At 40.9% G+C, this 6,713-nt stretch overlaps 1 long non-coding RNA gene across 1 annotated transcript; it reads right to left on the reverse strand.

Annotated features, from left to right (window-relative positions):
• Positions 1–2,335: 2,335 nt before the first annotated feature.
• Positions 2,336–5,822, reverse strand: LOC119266930. Its single transcript, XR_005132207.1, has 5 exons — positions 5,736–5,822; positions 4,439–4,578; positions 4,215–4,358; positions 3,230–3,281; positions 2,336–2,714 (listed from the first exon to the last, which is right to left on the reverse strand). It is a non-coding gene; the product is annotated as an uncharacterized LOC119266930 (long non-coding RNA).
• Positions 5,823–6,713: the final 891 nt, after the last annotated feature.

The raw sequence follows: 6,713 nt of genomic DNA on the forward strand, positions 1-6,713 counted from the left end.
GATGCGCCGCCACTGCCGCTCCTCTCTGAGCCGTCTTGACGTAGTTGGATGCGGAAGGGAAGTCGCCGAACGGGTCAAGAAGGCCACATCCGTCCCGGAGATGAAGAAGGAGGAAGAACCGTCGATGAAGCTCCTTGTTGATCCAATGATTCCCACAGCCAGAAGAATTCCTCAAGAACCACACCACTCCCACAAGCTTCTCGACGTCGCCGCAGAGATGGGGCTGAAGCCGGGAAGACTTTACTGGACAAGACGTCGCCGCCACCACCTAAGTGTCGTCCCACCAAGCCTTAACCCTAAAACCTGGAAAACGAAGCCGTCCCGAAGGCCACAGAAGCGAGGTAGATCAGCGGTGGCGCGGACGGGAGGCGAGGGAACCCTAATCACCTGTGTGTGTTTCTCTCGGTCGATATAACATAGATGCTCTTTTACGCGCATACACTTATTCTATGAACATACACATGTAGACCCTAACCCTATGAGCACCTTTAAGACCGAGACGACATATCATCTTGAGGTTGACGAAGTCACCAGAGAAGCCTCGTAGTCGACGATAGATAAGATTTAATTAACCACGAGTTAATTAATACTCCATTTGTAACTTTATATAAGAAGTTTTTTTACACTATGACATGTCAAAAAAACGCCTTATATTAAATTACGAAGGGGGGGTTATAATTTTTAATAGTATATGCGTTCATACATACACACAAACAGTCACTCATACGAACACACGCATGTATATTCTATCTCTATGAGCATCTTTGGGACATTGATTTAATTAGCACATCATCTTGAGACTAACAAGGTCGCCAGACACACCTTCATAGTGTCACCTCCCACTGAACACATATCATCGGAAGGCCTAAAATAAACCTAGAAAAATATGAGCGTCGATGTCAGGTCTAATACTTGAACCTTGGTGGACTAGGTATGCCACTTCCTCCTAATCATTCAATCACAGGTTAGTTCACACCATGAGTTAACCAAGGGTAATCTCTATTATCCCTAATCACCATGGGACACACTCGTGTCCAAACATGGCATCCCATGCGCATAAGCAGTTACAGGGGTTATATTTTTGTTGATTGTTTTTTGAGATAGCGAACTGCCCCTGCCAAGCGGTTACAGGGGCTATATATTTGTAATCTCAAGCATCAATGAAGAGCGACTATTCATTGTCTTTCATTTGTCTCTTAACAGATATGTCGACCTTGTGGTAAAACTAACCCATTAAGATTCACGTTCTATATTTGGTATTGGTTGTCACATTTTTTCTAGATTTATTTCAGGCCTTTTGACGACGTGCACTCAGTGAGAGAACATGTCTCTGTAGACTACCAAAACATATGTGACGACTTCGTCAATTTCAAGTTGACATGGTTGCCGGCACAATAATATAGGACGGCAAGAGTACTTATTATATGCGAGCTGAGCAAACCTTAACCGAGATGCTCAAAGGAAAAAGGTGTGCGTGTGTGCATTTTTAAAGGCGAGTGTAAGTGTGTGAATATATGAGCGTCAACGACTCAGCCTGTATACCGTGTTCAGAAAAAAAGAAAGATATATCCACTCTCTACTTACAGCGGAGGCCGAGAGCATTGCGCTCAAGCTTTGTAGCGCGAAGGTTCGCGCGCCGGGCGGAAGTTTCTTTTCTCTGTATGTATCTTCTCTCTTCTCAGTCCGACGCGGACGTGTCCATTAATCGCCCAACTTACAGTCGCCTGTCATACTCATCGATCCTGCGGCTCCCAACTTACGGCTTAGCTACTACCGGACAGGATTCAACTACAAGTACACAAATGACGTTGTCGCCTCGCTCAGCATGGCACCAAATCCGGACAAAGCACGTCGTCGTTCGGACCAAGGCATTTCAACTCGTCCGATGGTAAAACCCGTCGTGCGTGCGAATCGCCTTCCCAAGCTCTATCCTAATACTTACTAGATCGGCAGCGCGCCTTGGCACGAGGGTGCCGGTCCTAACGATGTGGTCAAGCAAATATAATCATGGTTTAGCGTACATATTCAAATAGGACAACAAAATAAAAAGAAGAAACATTCACTTCTAATAAAAGACATCGAGTCACGTGACCACGAAAGGTAACCATTTCCATTAAGTTCAGTACTAAGAGCGCGAAAATGAGAGAGCAATGTCCTAATCTGAAACAAAGTTTGCAGCACATCCATATATAAGCAAGGCAGCTACATAGGATAAAGTTATACCAAAAACAACTTCACTGCAAAGGTAACATCTAAAAAAGGAGGTTAGTAAACACTTACTAATGATTCAATACTAAACATCAAGGTTCATCACACGATATTGGCAAATTTCATACCAAAGCATACTTGTTGTAACAAATATACTCAAAACAACTTCTCGGAGTATTAGTGCATTTCATAAAACAATGCTATGAAGGGGGACATCCACGATACAACATACATGTTGGTCCTCAACTTTCATTTCTATCTATCTAAGTATATTGGATTTCCAAAGAGCGGTCTTTAGGGCGTCGTGCCCTGTCCAGCACCATGGTCCAGTGCTCAGATCCAAACCATAGAGCAGGTTACGGTGATCATGGTCCAGGTGGTGTCGAGTAGAAAAAACCACAATATATTACACGTGAAAGAACATGCCATTCTTGTACATAAGTGAACCCCTAACGAAGCAATGCCCTAGATCATCTTCACACACCTATGAGACTCCAGGTTGTAGCCTTAAAGGTAAGTGCAGACAAACCATGTCAATAGTAATACATGGGATGCAAGAGTAGAGAACATTTACTGTACACAAAGCCACACCATTCTGTCATAGAAGTAGGGAGACGGCACTAAAACAAAGAAGAGTACAGTTTCCTTTCACCAACGGATGAACTTTGCAATTGACACTCAAAAGGGGATGAAAGCAATGGGAAATTTTCTTCTAAGACTGCCGCAAATCATTATGAATCATGGGCATGTGTCCTGCACACACACATGATGCATTTTTTATTATTACCATGCACTACTGCCTACTCTATATATCATTAACAGGTCACTAATTCCTTTGTATGGTTGACACTAAGATAAAGTCACATGTTCAAATTCCATTAACCTAATAAGGCAGTAATTCAAACAGTCTGTCGAAGCCTTTCCAAAGAAGGCCCCTAAAAGATAATCAGCCAAACTATATGTACTGAACATAAGAACTTATTCCAGAGATATGTTAACAACACATTATGAAAGATTATACCTCCACAAAGCAAATCAGGGACGGCAAATCCACGAATGTCCATCCCCACTTCCTACAATTACGCAAAATAAAATCTAAGGTGAGAACATCACTGAATTCTAATTGAAAACTGAATTTTGCTCTGAACCATAGCATGCACTTGACAAAGTGAAATATAAAGAAATGGAGTTACTATATGAACCATAGCACGCACTTGAAAAAGAAAAAAATGCAAACTGGAGCTAAACCTATATAATCATACAGTGGTATTTTCCTGAAAATTTAATCATAAAAAGAGAAAAAAGAAAAATCAGCGGATAAAAAGGCAATCAGCGTGCCGAATCACATCATTATATGAACAGGCACAAAGGTAAAACAGGAAGTCCAAGGAAGCCCGAGATGATGGTACCATATACATATTGTATACGAATATACCTTCATCGCCGGTGTATATTGGATCGCCGCTCCGTGCCCCTTTAATGATGTTATTATATATCGGATGCTTAGTTGTTACTACAGCTCTAGCATGAGCGAAAGCTCGTTAGTATTCTTATACTCATACGGCATTATATTTTTAACTGAACTAAGCATCCAACAGTGTGCAAACAACTAACCAGGGAGTCAATCAAAGTTATAGAACTAAAACTACACATGTACCCCAAAATCCAACTATCCATGTGAAATCGGAGAGAAGTAACCAACTTTTTTTTGTTGTCTTATATTTCTCATGACAGAGCCTGGGTGATTTTGTAATCAGTACAATAACTGTAACCCACGTGCATATCAATGAGCATGATATGTGTCATGCACTATTTTGACAAACATGACAGAAAAAAATCCTTTACATCTACTGTTAACTTGATTCAGTTTCAAATGTAATGCTGGTTCATACATCCAGAGAAGCCTTGCTTATTAGCCAATTTAAGCCTTGCTTATTAGCCAATTTGAGAATCAGCCTCCTACAAGGCTATAAGTACCAATGAGGTAGGAAAAGAACAATATCTACCTTTTTATAAAACCAGAGAAGCAGTGGACCAGCGACTGGAGATGAAGAGCCCTCATGGTAGTTTATAAAACCAATGAGGCAGACTTTTCCACAATTATACAAGTTCGGATTAAGTCAAAGCCCTCCAGAATGGTAATGCACCAACTGCAGCACCATCAGTGTTAAGCATTTTAGTAAAATGATAAAAATAATCACATAAAAAGAAATGCCGGAAGCTTATATACCGGAGGCTCAGAAGGATAGTTAGAGGTAAAATGTGCATCAAAGAAGAAGAGGCCATCATGGTAGGGTGTTCCCTTAGGGCCAATAATCGCAGCCCTAAGAAGATCCATTCTATCTTCAGCAACACAGGCAAAGATAGAAGCTACAAAAAAGAGTAGTTTTCACAATTTATACTTCTGAGAAAATATACTGAGAAGGTGCAATAAAGAAGCCATATTTTGCTCAACTTCATAATATCAATCTGTTTGCTAGTGCTAAGTCAAATGAGAATTAGCTAAATCTCAGTAGACCAAACTTAGCTGCCGATTAGCCATAGTATTTAATTCTTTATCCAGATTAAATTTCATTTATGTATCATCTTGGTGTTATTTCCCCCACTGTTGGATGAAAGATCCTAGGGCTCCCAGCGTTTACTGAGCAGTAGAAATCAAATATGCTATTTAAGCCTCACTATTTACTCAGTACAAGATACGCAAAACCGATACCAGACAAATCTAAGTATAAGTCTAGATCTAATAGATTTCAGAACTCACTCCAAAATCTTAAGATTTTACAGAGATAATAAGCGAAGAGCATAAATAGAATGCCTCCTTCCAGAGCAAGCTTTAAACTGACAGTTCTATACGTATCATAGTTACAGTGTGGATCCGTTTATGGCGTAGATTTTTTATTTGCCTCTGCCTATTATATCTTGCGAGACAGAGAAAAAAATGAGACGCCTAACAAATCAAGCAAGGCAACAAAGACGTATATTGAAACCTAGCACATGTATCCTGAAGGGAACCGCTAGCCAAACATATACTCATATATAGTGCTCTGTAAGCTCAAAAGTACTAATATTTCAGAGCAAACCATATACTTACGTCGCCACAAGCAAGCAAAAACAATCTTTGTCTGCATCTGAACTTCAGAAGCCAAATAATATAGAAAATAAACAATTCAAGGACTAAAATGAGGGTACTCTTCGATTCCTATTGTGGAGCGAGCGGTAGATTTCTTAGTCTGGTAATCTGATTTGGTAGTGCTTATACATCAAAAATTTGTTTATCAACAGAAAAACTATGTGATGCATTATTTACACACAAAAATATTTTTGTATAGGGTCAGAAATACATTTCAGGATCCAAAGCAATAAGAGAGAAATAATCTCAGTATAATTAGTACAGAGCAACAATATCTGAACTTCTTGTCAGTCAAAAGTAATAATATATGGAGATCATCTATCTTGCATGTGGCGCAACATTAAATTTAGCAGATCTCACAGACCAGACATGAATGTACTGAGTATAAAGGACATACCAGACCCATATATGAAGTAGAAAGGAAGACGCTTGAGTGACAAATGGGTTCGAGCTAGGCACATTTCAACTTTCTGTAGTTAAGCTGGAAAAACAACATAGTTGTTCACCATTTATCATCAATGGAAAGCAACCATATGCAATGCAGGAATCATAATCATATTTGTTCGTATCCATAAGACAAATACAAAGCAGGAAAATATCAAAGGAAAGCAACCGTATGAAATGCATATCACAAGACACGTGATTTCGGTCAAGTGGCTTTCAGGGGACCTCCATTGTGCAAAATGATAAGAATCGAGCTTGACATTTGAGAGAGAGGGAGAGAAGGAGAAATGGACCTGTAGATCATCACCAGTATGATGTCCTTGATGGCGCCATCTGGTACATGGTGGTGGCAGCTTGCACTCTTCCTAGCCAATATCTCATGTTTGCCTGAAAACAAGTCACCAATTTTGCATTATTGCCCTATTGCATAGGTGGAATGGCAGCCATATGGCGCCGATGATAGACTTGGGTACACCCCGGAGTTTACCATCAACCCGATGTGCTTGCGGGATAGGGATCTCTGGCTTATGCGGTGCCCACTGATATGCAACTGGGCTGTTGAGTTTCATTTGCCACATCGCGTGTTTCGTCAGTTCGGTCTGTTCCAGCCTCACCCGCCGGAATGGGTGGATACGGACAAAGCACTTCATAGGTAAGAGAGCGTATTGACTAAGCATCGTCACTCCTCCTTGATTTTGCTAATGTTTGGTATTGTACCATGCAGGTTGGACAGGAGAAAGCAGCGCAAGATAAAGGACTGGGACAAGCATCATGCTTCGTATGTCACCCGCTTCCAGCTTTGCGTGGAGCAAGCTCGTAGCACTGCACGTGCCCAGCTTCGTGAGCATAACCCAGTTGCCTTTGATAACTACATACGATGGCTTATTCAAAATACTCGAGTTGAGATATGCCCGCCGACATATAATGAGGA

The sequence above is a fragment of the Triticum dicoccoides genome, chromosome 3A (genome assembly GCF_002162155.2).
Source record: "Triticum dicoccoides isolate Atlit2015 ecotype Zavitan chromosome 3A, WEW_v2.0, whole genome shotgun sequence".
Classification (NCBI taxonomy): Eukaryota; Viridiplantae; Streptophyta; class Magnoliopsida; order Poales; family Poaceae; genus Triticum; species Triticum dicoccoides.